General features: G+C 36.8%; 1 protein-coding gene across 2 annotated transcripts in view; it reads left to right on the top strand.

Annotated features, from left to right (window-relative positions):
- The window catches only part of prkg1a (protein kinase cGMP-dependent 1a), a 138,003-nt gene that overhangs the window by 61,431 nt on the left and 50,649 nt on the right, over positions 1–25,923 (top strand). The gene's annotated exons all lie outside the window — the stretch shown is intronic.

The following is a 25,923-nucleotide window of genomic DNA, read 5'->3' as shown; positions in this document are numbered from 1 at the left end:
TTGCTTCTGATTCTCATCAGGTAGAAGCCAGAAATTACATTTTTACATGACATTTAATACCATTTGCTGCTTTTCTTGCACAGGTATATAGTGTGTTTACCTCCATTGAAGATGCTTGATAATCATGATGAGGACTTGATGTGCATGCATTAGATATGTCAGACTGTGGCTCTGCAGCAGTCTGATGAAAACTCAATAAAACAGCTGTATTTTGAGTTTTTTGTTGTTGTAGTGATCAGTTTGCTTTTCTGAAGCAATTTGCTTTGGCTTCAAAAATTTAGCAGCGAGGAACAAAAAAAATCACAACCAAGGTTTATTTTCTGAGGCATTTACTGTGCAGCCATTCAACTGAGATATAAACAATGGAGCTGTTTTGTTTGCCAATAATTCCTTTACCTAATGATCCAGCAGTCCATAGCGCCATCTCAATTTACTGTCTATTGCATGTTGCACACAAAAATGGCACAAGCTGCTTGTAAATTGACAGGTTCTAGTCTGACTAGCTGAGATCTAACAATTTTCTAGAGATGCATATCTATTTGTTTGGTGCACGATGAATGGGTAAATTGTGAATTTGCTTTTGCAATATTTATGAGCTTTGTTTTGAGGCACACAAATGCAATTGATTGTTTTTGCATTTTCTAACTGGTGAACGTGGACTAGAAGGTTGTTTTCTGTGTAAATGGGCAGTTTACATTCTTTTCTCATTTCTTAGGTCATCATACTCATTTAATTGCAGCCTGACTGCACTTTTGCTTTCAGTCTTTTCCTTCAGCTTTTGATCAGTTCTCTATTTGTTCTGGGTCAAATCTTTTTTTATACCCAGAGGATTAAAATAACATGCACCTACTGGTCTTAATGCTTTACATGTAATTTAATGCAGTTTTGTTACTGTTATTTGTTCCTACAGTATTTATGGAATCTTTAAAACTGACTCCAATATTAACACAAAGCATTAAAAAAAACTGAAATATTGGATTTTGCTGAACAATTTTAGGGTGGCAAATTATCAACATAGGCTCATGTTGAAAACATACCCCTTGTATATTCATTTCTGGAGATCGGATTTATATGGAGCTAGAGGAACATATGCCTGCATTTTGCCTTTAAAACAAACACTACAGGGCAGTATGACGCCATTCCTGTGCATGTGGGTGGGCGGGTCCATTGGTTATTTTGAAAACACTATTGGTTGGGTTTAGGGAAGTGGGTGGGCGGGTCAATCGGTTATTTTGAAAACATTATCGGTTGGGTTTAGGGAAGTGGGTGGGCCAATTGGTTGTTTTGAAAACATTATCGGTTGGGTTTAGGGAAGTGGGTGGGTCAATTGGTTGTTTTGAAAACATTATCTGTTGGGTTTAGGGAAGTGGGTGGGGGCGGGTCAATGGGTTATTTGAAAACATTATCTGTTGGGTTTAGGGAAGTGGGTGGGGGCGGGTCAATCGGTTATTTGAAAACATTATCGGTTGGGTTTAGGTAAGTGGGTGGTCGGGTCAATCTGTTATTTTGAAAACACTATCGGTTGGGATTAGGGAAGTGGGTGGGCGGGTCAATTGGTTATTTTAAAAACATTATCTGTTGGGTTTAAAGAAGTGGGTGGGCGGGTCAATCGGTTATTTTGAAAACATTATCTGTTGGGTTTAGGGAAGTGGGTGGGGGCGGGTCAATCGGTTAATTGAAAACATTATCGGTTGGGTTTAGGTAAGTGGGTGGTCGGGTCAATCTGTTATTTTGAAAACACTATCTGTTGGGTTTAGGGAAGTGGGTGGGCGGGTCAATTGGTTATTTTAAAAACATTATCTGTTGGGTTTAGGGAAGTGGATGGGCGGGTCAATCGGTTATTTTGAAAACACTATCGGTTGGGTTTAGGTAAGTGGGTGGTCGGGTCAATCGGTTATTTTGAAAACACTCGGTTGGGTTTAGAGAAGTGGGTGGGCGGGTCAATCGGTTATTTTGAAAACACTATCGGTTGGGTTTAGGGAAGTGGGTGGGCGGGTCAATTGGTTATTTTGAAAACATTATCGGTTGGGTTTAGGTAAGTGGGTGGGCGGGTCAATCGGTTATTTTGAAAACACTATCGGTTGGGTTTAGGTAAGTGGGTGGGCGGGTCAATCGGTTATTTTGAAAACACTATCGGTTAGGTTTAGGTAAGTGGGTGGTCGGGTCAATCGGTTATTTTGAAAACACTATCGGTTGAGTTTAGGGGAAAAAAATGTGAAAAAAATTTGAGCTCCTGTAACGTATTTGGCGTTCTCCAGAAATGTATATAGGGGAACAAATGCATAATGAGCCTGAGTTAGAAATTATACACTGTTATACAATGATTTGCCTTATTGCCCTATCTTCTCAAGTCATCCTAATTAACATAGTTAAGTCTTGAAATGTCACTTTAAGCCGAATACTAGTGTGTTGAAAAATATCTAGTCAAATATTATGTACTGTCATAAATGCAAAAATAAAAGAAATGAGTTATTAAAACTATTATGTTTAGAAATATGTTGAAAAAATATTTCCGTTAAACAGATATACAGTAAACAGAGGGCTAATAATTCAGGAGGGCTAATAATTCTAGCTATATATTTCAGCCAGTTGGCAAGGAAAAATTTCTCATTTTCATTTAGATTAGACATAATGTACTAAAAATAACTAAAGGAAAAAATTAATTGCCACATAGCATGGGGATGTGCATTTTCTTTAGCTTGCAGTATAACTACTGGTTATGAAGGTCACAAGATGAACAGTTTTTATTAATGATGAATGCATGTACAGTATGGCTTTTACTACTTGTCATGAATTTGTCATTGATGGTATTGAAACAGATATGTTCAGTCTTACACCGTGCCCTTGACTTGACTAGCTTATACTTTCTGCTTGCAGCTATATTTAATCATCCTTTTTAGTTATGAAAAGAACACGTTTTGAGATATTAATAGTACACAATATTTTTCAGATGCCAAAATAAGAAAGCAGCCTTTAATGTGTGTTCACCTGCCGGTCTTTCTGTTTTTAAGCTTTTTATTTTACTCGCAGACTCCCTTTCATTTCCAGATTTAGGCACCATCTATTTGTTTTTCTTCTTGTCGTTGAAACGAGTTCAACACACAACACTCTAGTCTTTGAGGATAAAAGTGGTGTAAAAGTGATGGCACAATTTCTCCAGAGAAAGAGCAGAAATGGAAATCTCTGTTTCCTGGATACTGCTGTTTATATTAGTTGCAGTACATCCATGTTTTCAGTTGTATTCACTCTCTGTCTCTCGCTTTCTGAGTATTTTTTTTTTTTTTACATTGTCTGTCATCCTTCAGGGATGATTCACTGAGGCAGAAAGCACTTGAGGAACACATGCTGCTAAAAGCATGGAACCTGTGTGGCTCCATCATGCAGTGCTGAATGAACAAAGATCTTTTCTGGACCATAAGACCAAGGTTTCTAGATATTCTGGTTATTTCCATCTTTTTCTTTTTATTCTTTTTCATTATCTGAAATAAATTAGTGTAAAAGACTTCATTAAATCAGATTCTTTTTTAAAAGGTGGGTGTGGAAATCTGAGAAAGTGCGGGTGGAGAGACGCAAGAGAGGAACGCTCCTCACCACTGTCAGTCATTTAGCATACAAATCTAACACCTTGCACTTCAGGAAAAGTGTAATATTTTTAACCCAGGCTGTGATGTGATATGTGTCTGTCGGAAGGTGTTTGCCAGAATGCAACAGTTTGCAGCAGATTCAAATCGGCATCCTCAGTAACCTGCACTAAAAAATATGTTGAAACAGATAAGCATGACGTTTATTATGTGCAAATCAGCCAAATGGGAAAATCTGGAAAAATATCTGAAGAGAAAAAATTTAGAATCCTGCCATAAAACACAGAAATTCTCTGTATAATGTGATATGTTGCAGAATTTGGAAAGTTTTGGGCTTCGTCTTTGTCTTCGTCTTCGTCTTTGTCTTCTTCTTCTGTTTCTTTTTCTTCTGCATTTTTTTCTTTTCCTTCTGCATCTTTTTATTTTCCTTCTGCTTCTGTTTATTTTCCTTCTTCTGCTTTTTCTTTTCCCCCTGCTTCTCCTTTTTCTTTTTCTTCTACTTCGTCACATTGAAATTATCATATTCCTGTCCCAATGGCCAGCCAAAACCATACATTTTTAAAACAAATTTGCCAGGATGGTTCATAGGTGGTGCTATAATAAGTAGTTTTAATAAGTTACAATCAAAATTATGATAAAATATATATATTCCCAGAGTCAATCTTTAAAAAACTGTCATATTGGATTTTTTTTTCTGTCACGCATAAATCTACTCCAACATTTTTATAAGGCTACTTTTTTCGAACTTCTCCTACAGAATTGGACAGCAAGCATCATTGGTAATTGGGGGAAAATAGAAAGGTAATCCCACGCTGAAAAATGTTTATGGTAGACAAATGTTTGGGTTTCAGTTTACATTTGAGTCAACACAATGTCAACGTCAATGTTAACGTTTGATGTCTTTTCAACATCAGTAGCCCAATGGGCTGTGTTTGGACGATTGCCACTTGCCACTATATTTAAATTTAAGTTCTTTGTAAAAGTAAAAATTGTAAAAATAAATTTCAATTGAAAAAAATTTATATAATTAAAAAATTGAAAAACATACAACAGAATTTTAGGAAAACAAATCAAATTTGTATAAAGGCCTGGTCAATGTTTTATTATGCTTGATGTATTTGGAGTCATTTTATCTAATTAAAATCTAATCTAATTGATCTAATTAAATCTAATTAATATTGTTAGTATTTTTAAGAAAAATTGTGTTAATATGAAAAACAAAAGGCCACGGTGGCTCAGTGGTTAGCACTGTCTCCTCACAGCAAGAAGGTTGATGGTCCGAGTCTCGGCTGTGTCAGTTGGCATTTTTTTGTGTAGTTTACATGTTCTCCCCATGTTGGGGTGGGTTTCCTCCGGGTGCTTCAGTTTCCCCCACAGTCTAAACACATGCGATATAGGTGAATTGAATGAACTAAATTGTCCGTAGTGTATGTGTGTGAATGAGTGTGTATAGATATTTCCCAGTACTGGGTTGCAGCTGGAAGGGCATCTGCTGTTTAAAACATATGTTGGATAAGTTGGTGGTTCATTCCGCTGTGTCGACCCCTGATGAATAAAGGGACTAAGCCAAAAAGAAAATGAATGAATGAAAAACAAAAGCATTAAAAATATACACTCACCGGCCACTTTATTAGGTACACCTGTCCAAATGCTCGTTAACACGAATTTCTAATCAGCCAATCGCATGGCAGCAGCTCAATGCATTTAGTCATGTTGACATGGTCAAGACGATCTGCTGCAGTTCAAATTGAGCATCAGAATGAGAAAGAAAGGTGATTTAAGTGACTTTAAACATTGCATGGCTGTTCGTGCAGATGGGCTGGTCTGAGAATTTCAGAAACTGCTGATCTGCTGGGATTTTCAAGCACAACCATCTCTGGTTTTCAGAGAATGGTCCGAAACGCCTTGTTAATGCTAGAGGTCAAAGGAGAATGACCAAACTGGTTAGAGCTGATAGAAAGGCAACAGTAACTCAAATAGCCACTCGTTACAACTGAGCTATGCAGAAGAGCATCTCTGAACACACAACACATCCAACCTTGAGGCGGATGGGCTACAGCAGCAGAAGATCACACTGGGTGGCACTCTTATCAGCTAAGAACAGGAAACTGAAGCTACAATTCGCACAGGCTCACCAAAATTGGACAATTGAAGACTGGAAAAACTTTGCCTGGTCTGATGAGTCTCGATTTCTGCTGCGACATTCGATGGTAGGGTCAGAATTTGGCATCAACAACATGAAAGCATGGATCCATCCTGCCTTGTATCAACAGTTCAGGCTGGGGGTGGTGTAATGGTGTGGGGGATATTTTCTTGGCACACTTTGGGCTCATTAGTACCATTTGAGCATCGTGTCAACACCACAGGCTACCTGAGTATTGTTGCTGACCATGACCATCCCTTTATGACCACAGTGGATCTTCTGTTGGCTACTTCAAGCAGGATAACGCGCCATGTCATAAAGCGTGAATCATCTCAGACTGGTTTCTTGAACATGATAATGAGTTCGCTGTACTCAAATGGCTGCTTGTGCGTGTGGGATTGTCCTTGATTTCTCCTTAAATGAGAATGCAGTGTTTGTCACCTTTAAAATCTGCAGGTGAATCATGATTGCGTATCTCATATCCATAAAGCCAGATGAATCTGTCAGTATGAAGTTTGCTGTTGGAGAACGGGTCATGTCAGGGCAGGTTCGGCAATGATACGCTTCCTCTCCCTCATGAATATTATGAACTGGTGTGCTATCAGAGAGCATGCTGGGACGTGTGCTGCCTCTGACCACACAGATCTATCTCCATGTTAATTGGGAACATGGTTTTTTATCAGCACTGCTGGGAAGAGTGTTGATGGCCTGCGGGGGAAACTGTGCCGCTCAGAGCCATCCCATTTCATACATACAGATGGGCGATTTAGCTGAAGATATTTGATCATATTTACAAACATATATTGGTAGAATTGCACCCAGTTACAACTATTTTTATGTCTAGTTTGGGTATTTTTCACCTTTTGATCAGCAGACATTTATTTTCAACTGAGAAATGTGGATGTAAGCATTGAAAATGAGCTATAACTGTAAAACAACTTATAATTTTATTAGGAATATTTATTTAAATTGGTTTTTAAGTCACTTTAAAATACAGAACAAGTTGCTACTAAAGTAAGTATAAATTATTAATAATAAAATAACCAAGCATCAATTAATGGTAAAATTCTGGACCCTAGACAATATTAAATGTAAATAGTGATAGTATGTAGAAAACAACATCTATAATATAATATAATATAATATAATATAATATAATATAATATAATATAATATAATATAATATAATTAGTATAGTATATAGTATAATATAATAAAGTATAGTATAATATAATATAATATAATATAATATAATTTAATATAATATAATTTAATATAGTATAGTATAGTATAATATAGTATAGTATAGTATAATATAATATAATATAGTACAATATAATATAATATAATATAATATAATATAATATAATACAATACAATATAGTACAATACAATATAATATAATATAATATATATAATATAATATAATATAATACAATACAATACATACAATACAATACAATATAATATAGTATAATATAATACAATACAATACAATATAGTACAATACAATACAATATAATATAATATAATACAATATAATATAATACAATACAATATAATATAATATAGTATAATACAATACAATACAATACAATACAATATAGTACAATATAATATAGTATAATATAATATAATACAATACAATACAATACAATATAGTACAATACAATATAATACAATATAGTACAATACAATATAATATAATACAATACAGTATAATATAGTACAATATAATATAATATAATATAATACAATATAATATAATATAATATAATATAATATAATATAATTTAAAATAATATAATATCCCAGTGATGGGTTGCAGTGGCGCAGTAGGTAGTGCTGTTGCCTCACAGCAAGAAGGTTGCTGGTTTGAGCCTCTGCTGGGTCAGTTGGTGTTTCTGTGTGGAGTTTGCATGTTCTCCCTGCGTTCGCGTGGGTTTCCTCCGGGTGCTCCAGTTTCCTCCACAGTCCAAAGTCATGCGCTACAGGTGAATTGGGAAGGCTAAATTTTCCGTAGTGTATGAGTGTGAGTGAGTGTGTATAGATGTTTACTAGAGGTGGGTTGCAGCTGGAAGGGCATCCACTGTGTAAAACATGTGCTGGATAAGTTGGCGGTTCATTCTGCTGTGGCAAACCCCAGATTAATAGGGGCTTAAGCCAAAAAGAAAATGAATGAATGAATGAATGAATGAATGAATGAATAAATGAATGAATGAATGGGTTTCAGCTGGAAGGGCATTTGCTGCGTTAAACATGTGCTGGATAAGTTGGCGGTTCATTCTGCTGTGGCAAACCCCAGATTAATAGGGGCTTAAGCCAAAAAGAAAATGAATGAATGAATGAATGAATGAATGAATAAATGAATGAATGAATGGGTTTCAGCTGGAAGGGCATTTGCTGCGTTAAACATGTGCTGGATAAGTTGGCGGTTCGTTCCACTGTGGTGACCCCAGATTAATAATATTAATAATAGGACTAAGTTGAAAAGAAAATGAACAAATACATAATATAATATAATATGTTATAATATAATACAATACAATACAATACAATACAATATAATATAATATAAAACAATACAATACAATACAATACAATACAATACAATATAATATAATATAATATAATATAATATAATATAATATAATACAATATAATACAATACAATACAATATAATACAATATAATTGTTACAGTCTGGTGTCTTTGTTGTGTTATCTCACGTGATGTCCCATGTGCAGTGTTTCCATGTGCTTGTGTTGATGTCATGTGACTTCTTTGTTCTGTTTTCCCGCTGTGTTAATGTTCATTAGTTCCACCTATTGTCTCACCCCTGTTTGTAATCTGTTTAATTGTCTAGATAGGATAAGCTGTGGGCTGGAAGTTCGATATGCACTTAAACATAGCCGCATTTTTTATGACATTGTATAACAATAATATTTTTACCGTACTGTTACTGTATCCTGATAATTGTTTGTTTTAATTTCTATCTGTTGTTTAACAGATACTTTTTGTTTGTTGTAACAAGAGCAACAACAATAATAATAATAATAATAGTAATAATAATGTGCAAATCATGTTATGCAAACATTTTGAAGCTTGTTTTAGTGGATATTGTTTAACAGGCACTAACATTAAATATGACTTGTGTGAATAGTTATAATAATAATAATAATAATAATAATAATAATAATAATAATATGAATATGAATAATAATAATAATAATATGATGATGATGATGTTGTTGTTTTAGTCTATTGAATGTTGTTTTTTGTTAAAATGTATTGTTTAAAAAGTTTTTTATTTAATGATAAAATACATCAGTACTAATACAAATAATACTACTACTACTACTACTACTACTAATAATAATATAATAACAGCAATAATAATAATAGTAATAATAACAACAATAATAATAATAGTAATAATAATAATCGTAATATAATAAAAAAATAATAATAATAGTAATAATAATAATAATTATAATAACAGCAATAATACTAATAATAATAATAATAATAATAATAACAACAGCAATAATAATAATAGTAATAATAATAACAATAATAGTAATATTATTATAACAGCAATAATAATAATAATATAACAGCAATAATAATAATAAAAATTTTATTATATATTTTATGTTAATTTAAATCCCTTATGTGTATTTCAAGAGTTCGCACTTAGATATTGCTTGGTAATAAAAGCAGGTTTGGCATGCTGTCCTGGGAGAGAACCCTGAGCTTCGGAAATAATTGAGATCAGGTAGTTCTCGAGAGCTCCCCCTGGTAAAGGAAGAAAGGGGGAGATAGGGTGGATGGGGGTTTCTTCGGAAAATGAAGAGAAGGGAGTAGTTTTGGACAGGTTACTTATAGTGAGTTTGGATTAATCAGATTGGCTAACTAATGATTATAGATGAGAGACCAGCTGTGATCAATCATATCATGTGCTCCTCTCGAAATTAGTTTGTGAAACTTCACTTATAATATGCACATCATATTGTTGAAGATTCCTAAAGCATATTGTGTTTTGCATCCAGCTATTGACTGCTTGGTCAATTCTATTTATTATTTATGTTATACAGAAAAATCATGGTAAATGCCTCGTGAATACTCATTCCCCCAAAACAGACGTCATCGGAAATGAGATCCTCACGCAGGTGTAGCGATCACAGTTTCCTCGCTCGCATTAACCAGAGTATGTTTCATCACATTCTTCATGTCTAGCCAGGTAAACATGGAGTAAATTCGCCGTGCAGCACAAGTGATGTTTGTCTTCATGAACATATGTTGGTGGTTGTGTAGGCGGATGCTGTTAAGTTGTTGTGTGTATCTGATGAATTGTGATCTGCCACAGGGCTGAATGTCATTACGGGTGCAAACAGGAGCTGATTTTTGCGCTCGCTCTTTAATACACAGCAGAGAGTGGGTGTTTGAAACAGAAAAGAAGGGCTGTTTTGAAGCACATTATGAATCTGCCAGGACTGTCTGTCTGTCTGTTTCTTGTACTTCTCGTTTTGTTATTCACTTTCACTCCTATTCTCTTTCTGTCGCCCTAGGCAGAAGAAGTACAGGTGTAAGATGAAAGTGTGAAGTGTTTAGCTGAGACTCGGTCAGGCACAAAACTCTTTGCAGTATATCAGGTGATGGAAATGTTGGAGAGACTTCTGTTTGTGTTTTATCAGGCTGGTGAATTTGGACCAACATACATTACCTGACAAAAGTCTTGTCACCTATTCAAGTTTTAGGAACAACAATTAAAAAAGTGTACTGGTTAATGTACTGGTTCTGGTTAATCATTTGGTATCAGAAGTGGCTTATATGAAAGGCAAAGGCCTCTAGATTACATTTATTTAAAATATGATCATGCATTGACGTTTAATTATTTAATTAGGACCGTAAGATCTGACTTTGCTTAGACAAAGGTCTTGTCACTTAACAAAAATAATGTATAGAATAAAGTGATGGTGCAGTGGAAAAAGAATGAATAATGTGTATGACTCCCATGAGCTTGGAGGACTGCATTCATACATCTCTGCAATGACTCAAATAACTTATTAATGAAGTCATCTGGAATGGCAAAGAAAGCGTTCTTGCAGGACTCCCAGAGTTCATCAAGATTCTTTGGATTCATCTTCAATGCCTCCTCCTTCATCTTACCCCAGACATGCTTAATAATGTTCATTAGGCCTGCACTATTCTGGCTAAAATGAGAATCACTTTTTTGCTTAAAATAAAGATCACAATTTTCTCATGATTCTGTAGATGTAAAATAAAGGTTAATATCAGCAGGATGTTAGTACTGTTGTTATTTCTAAAACATGTAGTAAAACATCAATAATAATAAGATGTGTCGTTCTACTGTTAGTTAATATGCTAAACTTAGCTTAGACTTGCAATGGTGGACTTGAATAGGCTTTAAATATGTCCTGGTCGTTATTGCACAGTAAAGTAATTACATCAGAATACAACTATTGATAATTCTGAAGTTGAATTATTATGTTTGAGACATTATGAACCTAATAAACCTAGGAACCTTGCAATCTGTAATTGACAACATTATTAGACTGTTTTTTTACACATTTACTTACACATTTTTTATCACACTTACACATTACACATTTTTTACACATGTTTTTTTATTAGACTGTTTCCCCCTTGCATTATATTCAACATTATATAGGCTAGAGTAGTTATATTGTGTTCGCTGTGAAAGAGAAAACATATCAAATGCTTGTAATCGTAACTCTAAAATGTGATATGATCATTTAAATGATGTGCGCGCTTTTAGTTTCACTTTTACTACCAATTGTGCTTCATACAACACAGGCTCATTCTAAAAATGTAGCCCTTTATACATTTCTGGAGATTGTGAATTATATAGCCAGAAGTACATATAGCTGCATTTAAAATTTTTAATGAACGATACAAGGCGGTATGACGCCATTCCTTTTCGCGCTCACCAGCTGACTGCTTACCTCCGCATGGACTGCTTTCCTGCTGTTACCAGTTTGTCCCGTTAGCTCATCGTGTACAACTGTACAATGGTGGACTTGAGACCCAGAGAGGAGTTGACCATGACGACAGGGTTCGAGTTCGATGAAGAACAGTTCCAGAAAGCAGGTAAGACAAAATTAGAAGCCAAAAAATAAAATAAATAAGTGAATAGCAGAGTGAGAATGTGGTAAAACGTGGTAAAAATCAGGCGAGAACTTTTTTTTTTCTGAATTGTTTTTTTTTTTATTTGTCGGATGGGTTAATGGATGTGGGTGGGCGGGTCAATTTGTGCTTTTTAAAATACTATTGGTTGGGTTTAGGGAAGGGGGAGGATGGGTCAGTCGATCGGTCAGTCAGTAAGTCAAACAGTCAGTCGACAGCTGCCTCTAGTGGACTTACGTGAGAACAGCAGGCACGAATGACACTCGCGAGAGAAATTTGAGATCTCAAAAGGCATACACAGTGGCCTCTGGTAGATTCGGGAAAACAAAAACTGCAAAAAAATGTAGCTCTTAGGACATATTAGACAGTCTCCAGTAGGCTTGTGCCAATATTCGGTAATGCGATAAATCACGGTAATGAATATGCACGATATTGTTATCGCGGGCACTTCAAAATACCGTGAAAAATAATAGATCCGAATTTATATTCTTAAAACGCGCCTTAGCTTATTTTCCATCAACCGCTTGAAGAAACACTGCGTATATGCTGCGCAGAATTGATGCGCACTCTGATGTAAACAATCCCCACATGTAGAAGCCTTGTGTGCAGGCAGTGCGCGCCGCCGCTGCCACCGCGCTATAATCCTCACACGCAGGGGCGGGCTGGCCATCTGGCAAACCGGGCACTTTCCCGGTGGGCCGACGTACTTTTTGGGCCGGGCTGATCATCGTCTTATGATTTGATCGGCCCATAAAAGGCTTAGCAGCCTATCGTTTTTTTTCTGCCTTATTGATTGACGCTGCTGTGATCTGTGACTCTCTGAAAGTAGATGCTTTTTTTCCCGGACAGACAGACCGGGCCGGTCCATGTGACACTCTGCAGCCCATTGGCTCTTTTCGGTATTGACATTGGGCTGGCCCAATCACAAACTCCTATTTTGGACTCCGTGTGAGCGTGCGTCGTCTGTGTGTATTTGTCAAAATAGCCGAGAGTCAGAGAGAAGACACGCAAGGGAGGCGCAGAGAAATCGCGGGAAATACACCGGCGTTTCATTTAGCGATTCTGAAAAGTTCTCTGTTCATTCTAGTACACGGCTAAAAACGCAAATCACGTGACCACACACTCTCTGCCCAGAGCTGCAGCCACTAGTTCAGCGGGTGAGCAAACCCCAGGTGAGACTGAGTATAGTGCATGTCAGACAGTTCATCTGCTGGGTGATCTCATCTCGCTATAGTTGGTAAACGTGATATTGAATTCATCTTGTTGTCTCTATCTAACAATTCTTATGTCTTTTGAATCACTTGTTCTCAGTTAACTGTTTTGGCTGAGTGCAAAGATGAGCTAATATATTAATTTATGTAACCACATACACTGATTCTGCACATTGACTGATTGCTTACCTTTATCGTTTAAATTTAATGTACATAAAACTGTTATAATGGCCATTATTGGTTATTAAAACTGATATTCTGCAAAAGAGACAGGGTAAATCAAATATCAAAATGAAACAAATTTGACTTATATTATGTTTTCATTGTTTAGATAGTGAAACAGCAAGCAGGATGAGGTGAAAGGTTAAAATGTAACTGTTCCCTTTGAAGATTTACCCATGCATTAGCAGGCAGTTTTTGTTATGTTTATTATTGATTATAGGCTGAGTAATTAGTGTATTGAATAAGCTAAATTGACTGTAGTGTATGAGTGTGTGTGAATGAGTGTGTATGGGTGATTTCCAATATTGGGTTGTGGCTGGAAAGGCATCTGCTGCATAAAACATGCTGGAATAGTTGGCAGTTCATTCCACGATTGCTGATCGAAGACGGTTTCCCTTTGCACATTCACTTTTATATAATTGCTCAAGTTTACTTTTATATTGTGTATTGTTTTATTTATATTTATTTGTATTTAAATGTTTGAAGTACTTTTAGTTAATTAAAAAGTTATTAAAGTTACTAAGTTGACGAAACTGAAGTTTTTTGTGTTTTTTTACCTGTTTCTCTAGTAAAATTACAATATCGTGATAATACCGTATACCGTGATAAAAGCTCAATCAATTAATCGCAGCATGAAAATGTGATATCGGCACATGCCTAGTCTCCAGAAATATATGTAGAGGTACGTTTTCAGAATGAGCCTGGGTTGGGTTCATGTCATGCCTGCCGTCACTCAGAGAAAAAAAACCCAAAATAACATGCATGCAATTTATGATTGATTTATTTCATAGGATCTTGATCTAATGCTACTCATGATTAATTATATAAATATATTTGTGCTGATGTGCTTATATACAGTATATGTCAGAAATATGAATAATGTTTATATTGTAAACAAAAACCTGAAATGTTTGAAAAGCTTCTCTGATATCTGTGGCTTTCCACAAAAATAACACCAGGCATTCTGCTCTAAACACTGCATTTGTGCAGCTGAGGGTACGATTCAGGTATATTTAGAATCAAGAGTGTGCAGACTTTATTTAGTGTTATTCTGTGCTTCATCAAAATGCAAAATCACACTGATGTAGATGTAGGAAAATCTCTCCTTGACAAAGCAAACACATTCATTATAAATCAGATACAATTCTTCTTTAAAGATCAGTTACTCTCTATCATCTTGTCAAATTGCAGCAGGATTGATAGTTTTCCTGAATGTTCTGTTGTAAATTACAGGGTAGTAAAAAAAGCTGTCTTGTACTGAAACGATTCAGAAAGAGAAGATGGCGATCCAACAGAGCTTTGTTTTTCATTAGGTTTCAAACATTGTCAGCTAACAGGAAAGCATTGCTGATTTTCACATTGTTCACATGTTTTGTAATAATCTTGTTAGAAATCTCTGTTCAAACACATTGCTCATGGCACAGTGCTGAATGTGTGTCTGTGACATTCACTGCTTAATAATGAAAGACGAATGATCACATAATCGACTGGCTGTGACATTTCACACTGATGCATGCCATGTATTACAACATTTTTGGCAGCAAATCAATGTGAAAATAGAATAAGCATTGTCACCACAGACAACATTTGTCATCTTGCAAAAATGTGCTGGGTTTGATCAGACTACTGTAGTTTTATCTGGTGGACTTTATGTATGTGCAGCGAGCTTGATAATATGCAATATGAATATATTGGCTTGCAGTGATTAGATTTAAATTTGATACATTTCCTATTTATGTTTTATTGAAAGTATTCAGATACATCTAATTCCAAACATTAACTAAATTGACAATACAATATGGAAGTGTACAGTATAACAGGTCATTGCTGAGTTCACCTGGAGCAGTTTTTGTATATATGATAACAATGGCATATTTAATTGATTATATGTAGGATTATGGGCGATGTAGTTCTTTACTAAATATGTGACAATTTAAAAAAAAAATAAAAGAAAATGTGGCGTTAGATTAATATATATATATTTTTTCTTTTGTTATTGATGAAGTTGTTGTTGTTTTTGTCACATCCCAGATGCCTCCGAGTCCCGAGAAGTCGACAGCGCTTCTGGACACTGTTAACATAGGGCTTCCTTTTGGCACAGTTCAGTTTAAACTGGCATTTGTGGATGTAGCTATGTATTGTGGTGCTTGAGAAGGGTTTGTCAAAGCAGTCCTGAGCCTATGTGGCATTATCACATTTAATTGAATGACAACACTTGATGCACTGAGGAATCAGAGACCACGGTTGTTCAGCTTAGGCTTGTTCCATTGTACTTTATGCACTAAAATTCCTCCAGATTTCTTGAATCTTTTAATGATGTTATGCACTGTTGAAGGTGAAATATCCAAATGTCTTCCTGTATTTCTTTGCGGAACATTGTCTCACGTATTTGTTGGCAAATTGGCGATCCTTGGCCCATATTTGCTCCTAAAGGACTAGATCTTTCTTGGATGCTGCTTTTGTAGCTAATCATAATCATAATCACCTGTTTACATCACCTGTTTCAAATCTCATGATTATATATTCAATTTACCTGATTACTAGCCCTAAAGATCTTCTGTAATGAATATTTACAAATGAAATGAAGTTAACCAGACAAAACACGAAACATGTTGTGTTCATATTGTCTGCAATGAAGTACAAGTCAAAGTAAATTTGAAAATTACTACTTTCTTTTTTTATTTGCGTTTTTCATACTGTCCCAACTTTTTTCTGATTTGGGGTTGTACAAGTTGCTTGCATAAACATCATAAATTGAATTGTTTTGGTGCACTTTCATGCAAGACATCCCATTATGATTACATCTTCAATCTTTATAATGAGAATAACTTGTGCTTTGTGGAAGTTCAAACTAAATTTGACCAATTGAGCATGCATATACAATGTTCAAATACCTAATTTTCCTAACAAAGTGATTAAAAGTGGACAAACACTGAAAGTTTGTGTGTCTGGATATAATAAATAACAAATGCATTTACATGTAACCCAAGTACAGTAGGTATATGTTTGAAAGGCTGTTTACTTTTGTTATCAGAGACTATTAAAAGATTTGAGGGCATCATGAATTCAGATGAATTCCCCTGCGTGAGCTGAGTCAGTGGCTCACCGTTTATTCACGCTTCAGTGTTTTCTAAATATTCTTCAGCACTTCAGGAACTTTTCTTTCTCCGTGCACTTTCAAGCACTTTCTCTCAGTGCGAATGCAAATCAATGACAAACACATTTTGACAAAAGAAAGCAGTTTACCAATTCATTCCAGCTTCACATGCATCAATGTCACCTTGCCTTTGTTGCTTTACTGATGCCTGCAATATCCACAAAACTTATTTTCACTTTAAATAAATCTTATTTTTGTAGTCTTTGTAGTTCTGTTGTTTATCAGAATCAGAATCAGAAAGAAAGAGCTTTATTGCCAGGTATGTTCACACATACGAGGAATTTGTTTTCGTGACAAAGCTTCTACAGTGCAACAGGATTACAGAGACAGGACAAAAAACAGATAATAAATATATTTTAAAAAATAGAAGTAAGTAGTGAATGCAAATATACAGATTGACAAGTGTATGTACATGTTTATTACTATATACAACGTTATATGTGCAGCTGTTATGTGCAAATTGGCATGTAAAGTGTGTTGTTAAATAAGTGTATATGTGTATAAAAGTGTATGGCAAGTAGTGATGTTGGCTCCACAATTATTATCATCAAGTGTTCATGAGATGGATTGCCTGAGGGAAGAAACTGTTTCTGTGTCGGGCTGTTCTGGTGCGCAGTGCTCTGTAGCGTCGACCAGAAGGTAACAGTTCAAAGAGGCAGTGTGCTGGGTGTGAGGGGTCCAGAGTGATTTTGGCAGCCCTTCTGCTCGCTCTTGATAAGTACAGTTCTTGGGGAGTAGGAAGCATTGTACCAATGATTCGCTCAGCAGTCCGAACTATTCGATGTAGTCTTTGGAGGTCGTATTTAGTAGCTGAGCTAAACCAGACAGTTATTGATGTGCAGATGACTGATTCAATGATGGAGGTGTAGAACTGTTTCAGCAGCTCCTTTGGGAGGTTAAACTTCCTCAGCTGACGAAGAAAGTACAGCCTCTGTTGAGCTTTTTTGACAATGGAGTCAATGTGAGTGTCCCACTTCAGGTCCTGAGAGATGGTGGTGCCCAGGAACCTGAATGACTCCACTGCTGCCACAATGCTGTCCATGATGCTCAGTGGGGGGAGAGCAGGGGGGTTTCTCCTGAAGTCCACTATCATCTCCACTGTTTTGAGCGTGTTGAGCTCCAGGTTGTTGTGACTGCACCAGACAGCCAACTCCTTAACCTCCTGTCTGTAAGCAGACTCGTCACCGTCCTGAATGAGGCCGATAAGTGTGGTGTCGTCTGCAAACTTCAAGAGCTTCACAGAGGAGTCTTTTGAAGTGCAGTCATTCGTGTACAGGGAGAAGAGCAGTGGGGAGAGGACACACCCCTGGGGGGCGCCAGTGCTGATTGTACGGATACTAGATGAGAATTTTCCCAGCTTCACCAGCTGCTGCCTGTCCGTTAGGAAGCTGTTGATCCACTGACAGACAGAGGTGGGCACAGAGAGCTGAGTTAATTTGGGCAGGAGAAGTTTTGGGATGATAGTGTTAAACGCCGAGCTGAAGTCAACAAACAAGATCCTCACATAGGTCCCTGGTCTGTCTAGGTGTTGCAGAGCATAATGCAGTCCCATATTTACTGCATCATCCACAGACCTGTTTGCTCTGTAGGCAAACTGAAGAGAGTCCAGTGAGGGTTCAGTGAGGTCCTTCAGGTGGGCCAGCATTAGTTTTTCAAAAGACTTCATGACCACAGATGTTAGCGCCACCGGTCTGTAGTCATTTAGTCCTGTAAGTTTGGGTTTCTTTGGGATGGGGATGATGGTGAAGCGTTTGAGGCAGGAGGGCACTTCACACAGCTCCAGTGATCTGTTGAAGATCAGGGTGAAGATGGGGGCCAGTTGGTCAGCACAAGATTTTAAACAGGCTGGTGTTATAAAATCTGGGCCTGGTGCTTTTTTTCCTCTTCTGTTTCTGGAAGACCTGGCGCACCTCCTCTTCACTGAACTGTAGGGCAGGTATGAAGGGGGCAGGGGGTGGTGGAGGTGTTAATGGTGGCATGAAGAGCAGTTCAGAGTGGGTGTGGGGGGTTTTCTCAAACCGGCAGTAAAACTCATTCAGGTCGTTTGCAAGTCGTTCATTGTCTACAGTGCTGGGGGATGGTGTCTTGTAGTTTGTGATGTTTTTCAGACTTTTCCACACGGATGCTGAGTCGCTGGAAGAGAACTGACTCCTTAGTTTCTCAGAATAGTTCCTTTTTGCGACTCTGATCTCCTTTTCCAGTGTGTATTTGGCCTGCTTATACAAGGCCCTATCCCCATTCCTGTAAGCAACCTCCTTGGCCTGACGTAGCTGTCTGAGTTTTACAGTGAACCATGGTTTGTCATTGTTGTATGTGAGTTGAGTCCTGGTAGGAATGCACACGTCTTCACAGAAACTGATATAAGATGTTACAGTCTCTGTGAGCTCATCCAGATCGTTTGCAGCAGCTTCAAAAACACTCCAGTCAGTGAGGTCGAAACAGGCTTGTAGATCCCGCTCTGTTTCGTTAGTCCATCTTTTCACAGATCTTAATACAGGTTTGGCTGTTTTCAGTTTCTGCCTGTAGGTTGGAATGAGATGAATCAAACAATGGTCAGAGTGTCCCAAAGCTGCTCGTTGGACGGAGCGGTATGCATCCTTTATTGTGGTATAGCAGTGATCCAGTATATTTCTGTCTCTTGTGGGACATGTAACATGCTGTCTATATTTTGGCAGTTCACGGGACAGTTTTGCTTTGTTAAAATCCCAGAGAATGATTAAAACAGAGTCCGGATGTTGTTGCTCTATTACCGTGATCTGATCGGCTAGTTTCTGTATCGCCAGACTCGCGTGCGCGAGCGGAGGAATGTAAACACTGACGAGGATAAACGAGCAGAACTCGCGCGGGGAGTAAAAAGGCTTACAGTTAATAAACAGTGCTTCGAGATCTGGACAGCACATCTTCTTTAAAACTGTTACATCTGTACACCACCTTTCATTGATGTAAAAGCACGTCCTGCCACCGCGTGATTTCCGCGTTGATTCTTCGTCGCAATCCGCTCTGAACAGCTGATAGCCCGGTAGGTGAAGCGCGTTGTCCGGTATGGTGTCGTTCAGCCAGGTTTCCGTGAAACACAGAGCAGCTGAATGCAGAAAATCCCTGTTTGTCTGAGAGAGCAGAATGAGTTCGTCTATTTTGTTGGGTAGAGAGCGGAGATTTGCTAGATGGATGCTAGGCAATGCGGTCTGAAATCCGCGCTGTCTGAGTTTCACCAGCGCGCCTGCACGCTTTCCTCGTCTGCGCGCTTGAAAGCGTTTGAGCAGCACCGCGGCTCCGCCGACTACAATGTCCAACAGAACATCAGATAAATCCAGGTATGGAAAAATATTCGGTGGTGTATGTGCCCGAATGTCCAACAATTCGTCTCTGGTGAAACTAATTGTAGGAATATGACTTGAGACAGGACAAACTAACAAAAACACAAACACTACTGCAGAGCACGACACGGAGGCTGCCATTGCCATCGGCGCCATCTTTGTTCTTTGTCTATTGTCTTTGTCTTTGTTATTTAGTATTAAAGGCACAATATGCACATTTATTTCAATTAAATAACCTGATAATACACTATCAGTACTTTTTCTGTTATGGACTTAATTCTCTATATATTATTTCATACAGTATATTGTTTCAAACTACTAAATGTCAATATAAGTCATGTTTTTAAATGCATTGTTGAATATTCAACATAATTTAACCCATATTCAACCTATTCCCACATGGACTGCTGATTCAGTAGTATCATTTAAAAGACAACTAAATCACCTAAACCAGGACAAAACCAGGACCCCCTCTCCCGCACCACACTACACGACAACCTCAAGTTAATATACTATTCTGAGTGTGCTTCACACAGGTGAGTGGGCTTGACAAACCACCTGTAACAAACACACTCTTTCATCTCTCTGACACTTTAACCAGCACATGCACCAGTTTTGCACATTTTGCACCAGACACTTTGTAATGTAGTGTATTTATATTTGTTTTAATAAAAAACTGGTTTAGATTTGTCCACCTGTCGGGTTTTGGAGATGTATGCATCATATGGGGCATAAGAATAGGATGTGTGTTTGGATATAACTCAGTTGTTTGACCACACTTCGTTATTATTGTTCATTTATTCGTTTGCTGGAAATTAGAACTGCATTTGGAAATAGTTTTGAAGCAAATCTTTGCTCTTAACAAACTAAATTAAATATATAAGCTAATGGATGTCTTTAGTGGAGTGAGAACATCTCACAATGTTTTCCTAATCCACGAAAGTAAATGAGTAAAGAGTAAAAGTAAAGTAAAGAGGAGGAGGCTCATTCTTTATCCTTGCACTGCAGATGCTCTGTTTAACTGTTTTCTCGCTAGTGAAGCGTTCAGTTTTTCCACTTACAAAGGTTGCCATGTAAATAGCAAATGGACCATGGCGCGACGCAACTGACACTTAAAGGGAATTGGAGATAAGATTCTGATTGGTTAAATGAACATTATGCTCAAAACCCACCCATAATTCATTAAGAGAATAAGCACAACCCTGTTAGATCATGCCCCAGGACGAAGAGTGTATTTTCACGTGTTTAAAATAGCAAAAGAGGATTTGAACCTGCCCTTAATGCTTTTGTGCCCTGCACTTTAGACTTTGCGCCTAGATCATTGAAAAAGAGCCCTGTGAGTTGACTCGCTTCATTTACATGTCAAATTCGCTTCATTCACACTTGAAGTTCAATTCACTATAGACGTTGAATCGCGTCATGGGAGGGGCATCTGACTGCCCGGTGACTGTAGTTTTGTTGGTAAATGGCTGATTTTATCGAGAGAGCAGCTGTTCTTTATGTGCTTTAGAAAGGCTGAAAAAGGGCATAGATTTGTTCTGTGCTGTGGCTGGTTCCATCAGATTCTTCATATGCTCACCCAAGCCTGGTGAGTTCATCAACCGTTCGTTATCGTTTCTCGATTATAAGATCACATTTGCAAGAATATTGGGTCATCCTTATTGTTGAACCCTACTTTTAATAAAACCACTATTTAAAAATGATTTTCAACAAGCCAAAGTGGCTAGTGGGAGTGACTGTCTAACTCGCCAAAGCTGAAATCTACCGGCATTTGGCAGGTTGGCGGGTGTTAATGTCAAGCCCTGTACCCATTTACTATAGAACTACTGGTCCCACTTTTTATATTAGGTGTCCTTAACTACTATGTTCTTGCATCAAAAAATAAATACAATGTACTTACTGTGTTCGTAATGTATTTGAGAACACTTGTTGTGGTCTTAAGTTGGGTTATGCACAGGTTTGGTGGTATGGGTAGGTTAAAGGCTGGGTTAAGGGATGGTCAACAGTGTACTTACAAAAGTAAATACAGACGTTAGTTACAGATGTAATTACATACAGGTATTTAATCAAGTATAAGTACACAGTAAATACATGTATTTACACAATAAGTACATAAGTACAACAACAAACTATTAATTCCTGTGTAAGTACATATTAGTTAAGGCCACTTAAGTGGGACTGAACTACTAAACATACAGCACAATCATGCGTTTGTTATTTGTGTCATTTAAACTGTAACAGTTACACTTGACACCAATTACCAATGTTACTCACAAAATTTATACATTACTTCAACAAATATATAACCGATACATACACATAATAAGTCATTTTCTGTTCAATTATCACATACTGATATAAATGCATATTATTTATTGGAGAGACAGTTGTAACAAACGTAACTCAGACTAACTGAGTATTTTTTACAGGTACTTTCACCGGAATCTCTCTACTCAGTTAACAACCGTAAATAGCTATTAACTTTAAAAACACATAGTAAATGTGTACTCGCATGTTTTTTTACATTCATTATAATAAACATATTCACTTTTCATGAAACACATCTGAATTATCAGGAGAAACAAAATCACAATCAGACTTCAATGCATTTCTCCAGGCAGAGCCTACTAGCATCCAGTGTTGCCAGATGTATCAAATCCGAAACCGCCCAATCTGGCAACACTGCTTGCATCTGAAGTAAACACAATGTGCATCGCCATGGTAACACAGCGCGCATGCTTTCTCAACTGTTGATTTTATTTAGTCTCACACACAGTCATTAGTAGTGATAATAAATTACTTTTAACAGGATATAAATAAATAAATAGATAAATAAATAAATAAATTAATTAATTAATAATGAAACAAACATTACTATTGTGGATACACAATGGTGTACCGCATCTGCTAAATGACTAAAATGTAAAAATAATTGTTAAAGTCGTCAGAGCAGAGATAAAGGTCCCAAAATACAATTCATAACCATAAATAAACTGAAAATAAAACAGTGAATCATGAAATACATAAACTGTTAATAACAGAATAACTGATTTTTTGCATGCAAAATCTCCATTGACGGCTTCCAATGAAAACATCATTTGTAACCGAGAAGAACACAAAGAATCGAGAGCATCATTGTAGCTTTGACACACCGTTCAGCTGGTTGTGTTTCATTGACAGTTGTTGACAGCAGGTTTCTCTAAGCTGTGGACAGATCTGCTTGAGTCAGAGTTCAGTAGACCGTAGGAAAGGCAATAGTAAAACACACTTTCCTAGAACGTCGCCTCTATTTCTGCAATGTCGTCTTCACTCCTCGCATTCCTTCTCCTCGTCTGCACTTTGATGATGAAATACCCAGTCAATGCTGCAATATCTGTAAATATTTAGTCATATAACTGCTGTTTGTCATTATGGTTTGGATACAGCAGTTAAAACATGCTTTATTAGTTGTGTTTAGTGTAAATATGTAGATAAGTTTGTGGTTGTTGCCATAATTGAGGTCCTTGTTGCTATTAAAGAGACTCGTAGCTCAAAATGTCATTTTTATGTGTGGGTTTATACTGTATGTACATGTTATGTAAATATGTTTCTGCAGTATTTTTCTAGGTATTGTGTGCCAGTGATGTTCCTTTAGTGAGCTTTTATGCATTGTGTGTACTTTTTAAACACGTCTGGATGTCATTGAGCCAAATGAATACTGATTACTTTACAATGCATAGCAAATGAGATTAAATATATGTAACTGCAAATATTTTTGTGCATTAGAGATCAGTGTGTATTTGTATATCATTGAGATGCCATTGTAGTTTTTATTAATAGCTTTAATTAGTTTTAATGAATAGTTTTTATCTTATTTCAGCTAAGATATATTTCTCGAGAAACAAAAATGACTTTAGTTTTATAGAGAACTGTTAAATATGATGAAGCATTTTGTAAAAGTTTAGTAAAATTGTAAAACAAAGTCTAATAATAATAATAATAATAATAATAATAATAATAACAACAATAATAATATTAATAATAATAATAATAATAATAACAACAACAACAACAACAACAACAACAACAACAACAACAATAACAACAATAATAACAATAATAATAATGACCGAACAGCATTTTAAATAAACTGTTACAAAACACATTACAGATATTGCAATAAATATTACAGATGCACAATATATTGTGACATTTTTCTAGTTGTATATATATATATATATGTATATATATATATATATATATATATATATATATATATATATATATATATATATATATATATATAAAGTTAGGAGCGGCACAGTGACCTCGGCTGGGTCAGTTGTAATTTCTGTGTGGAGTTTGCATGTTCTCCAACGTGTTGCCGTTGATTTCCTCCAGGTGCTTCGGTTTCCTGCACAGTTTAGCGCAAAGACATGCACTATATGAATTGGATGAACTAAATTGGCCATATTGAATGAATGTTTGGGTGAATGCTAGAGTGTATGGGTGTTTCTCAGTGTGTTGTGGCTGGAAGGGCATCTGCTGCGTAAAACATATGCTGAAATAGTTGCCGGTTCATTTTACTGTGGTGACCCCTGATAAATAAGGAACTAAGCTGAAGGAAAATGAATGAGAAATCACTTTAATTTTATAGAGAAGTGTAAAATGGTTTGGAGCATTTTGTAAAAGTTTTGTGTCAGAACAGTGTGCGTGTGTGTGCGTGTGTGTGCGTGTGTGTGTGTGTGTGTGTGTGTAAATGGGAGTTTATGGGTGTTTCCCAGTACTGGGTTGCAGCTGGAAGGGCATACGCTACATAAAACATATGCTGGATAAGTTGGCAGTACATTCCGCTGTGGCGACCCCTGATTATTAAAGGGTACTAAGCCAATGGAAAATGAATGAATGAGTTATTAATATAAGGTTTTAAAGTGAATGTAAAAAAATAAAGAGTTTATATTTATCGACCTACAGTATATATTGGCTGTAAGCCTTCAAATTGTAAGTGTTTTAAAATCAAAAATTAAGTTTGGATGCATCCATAATAATTGATCTAAATATCATTTATATTCCAATATCTAAATGCTTTCATATTATTCTTTGCATTCTAGTAAAGAAATTAATAGTATAAATCACAAATAATCATTTAAAGGGCACCTATGGTGAAAAATCTACTTTTCAAGCTGTTTGGACAGAAATGTGTGTAAGTATAGTGTATAAACTGTCATATTGGGGTGAAATAAACACACCCAGTCCTTTTTTTCAAATTTAACAACATAAAAACGGTGGACCAATTGGAGCGGTTTTCAGATCGACCGCAACTTTACGTAGGAGAGCGGTCCCCCCGCCCACCAATATTGATTGACAGCTCCGCGCATCAACATGTCCGGTAGTCACGTGTATAATCATATAATCAAGACAGGACGAGCGCAAAGCAACCGGGAATAAAAGGTCTGTTCAGTTCGCTAGGATCATCAATCATCATCAAACATGATCAAGAGTGAGTTTTACAAGTTTAACATGTTTTAAAACAGAGCATGTGTGTAATGAATTACAGCGATTCACTTCAGATGCACTTAATCAGCACAGCCGCGTGTCAGAACAATTATAAAGGAAGACTCTTCAATCACGGTTTGTGGACATTAAATCAGGTTTTGTACATTAATATAAGAGATATCCATACAGCAGTGGATATTACCAGTATCATGTCACATGCGTGCAAAGCTTAACTCTCTCTCTCTCTCTCTCTCTCTCTCTCTCTCTCTCTCTCTCTCTCTCTCTCTCTCTCTCTCTCTCTCTCTCTCTCTCTCTCTCTCTCTCTCTCCTCTCTCTCTCTCTCTCTCTCTCTCTCTGTGTGTGTGTCTGCGTGTCTGAGCTATGTGTGTGTGTGTATGTCTGCGCTACGTTTGTATGTGTGTGCTATGTGTTTGTGTCCTTGCCGTGTGTGTGCGTGAACTTTGTAATGACGTTGTGTGTGACTCATTGTTGCAACTCCACAAAAAATGCATCAAATACTGATTGTTAAAGTTCTTACTGTAGTATTTCTCACACACGTTATGTGAGATCTGCTTCCTGAGGCAGCCGAGGGCGGCGATTGCTGACAGGTACGTGGGAACGGTGGGCGGGGAGGACTAGCCTTAAA

This window comes from Danio aesculapii, chromosome 13, assembly GCF_903798145.1.
Source record: "Danio aesculapii chromosome 13, fDanAes4.1, whole genome shotgun sequence".
Lineage (NCBI taxonomy): Eukaryota > Metazoa > Chordata > Actinopteri > Cypriniformes > Danionidae > Danio > Danio aesculapii.
Note: the sequence above shows the minus strand (reverse complement) of the source record. Positions and strands in the feature narration are given on the sequence as shown.